Source organism: Suricata suricatta, chromosome 15 (assembly GCF_006229205.1).
Source record: "Suricata suricatta isolate VVHF042 chromosome 15, meerkat_22Aug2017_6uvM2_HiC, whole genome shotgun sequence".
Lineage (NCBI taxonomy): Eukaryota > Metazoa > Chordata > Mammalia > Carnivora > Herpestidae > Suricata > Suricata suricatta.
Genome location: NC_043714.1, coordinates 36,494,556 through 36,495,428, shown reverse-complemented (window position 1 = coordinate 36,495,428; position 873 = coordinate 36,494,556).

The following is an 873-nucleotide window of genomic DNA, read 5'->3' as shown; positions in this document are numbered from 1 at the left end:
CTGCAAACCATATCACTTCTTGGTAACAATGCAGACCTCATAAACCTAAAGAAGAGAAAGAAAAGAAAACTTTTGTTACTTTCCTTTTTTGCTTGTCACTTATATACAGGCTATGTGAGAGTATAATTTGTAGGTATAACACATTTAAAAAAAAAGTTATCTTCATTGGATAGAATTGAATGGTGGTCGCTGATAGGAATAGGGCGTCCTCTCTTATCTCTGTCTCTGACTCTTTTCTCTTTCTCTTTTTCTCTGTCATGAGACTGTGTGTGACAGGGCCACCTGTCTTTTTAATTTTTTTTCTTAACTTTTTTTTTTTTATGTGTAGGTGCATGTCTTGGGGATTTAAAAATTTCAAGGCTGGTTTACTTATGCAAAGCATGCCTACGTCTGGAATACTTAGGGAAAGAAAGCGACTCCATATTGTCCGAATTCCTCAAGGGACAGAAAAAAAATTGGAGACTGTTGAAATGCAGATTTAAAGCAATTTTTTTAAATATTATTTTGGGTTCTGCGACATTATTGTGGAAAATTAAGGTTGTTGTGCAATACTGAATTCAGACATGTACCACGAGTTAATGGTAGACTAACACTGGGGGGTGGGGTCTAGGCGTCATGCTTTTGTCAGCATACTCTTGAGCTTTTACGTCTACTATGTCTGAACTGTGGTTTCTTGTTTATCCTTTTTTCCTTAGTTGGACTGTAATGTATGGTCTGTCAACCTGTGAATCTTTAAAGTATGATTCAGGTATTGTTGTATTCTTTACTGTGTAATAAAAAAGTTTAAAAAAATCTGTCTTCTCTGCCTCCCTTCTCCGTGTGGGCCACGGCCGCCCCTCCACTGCCACCCGGACCTGGCTGTCCATCCTCCCT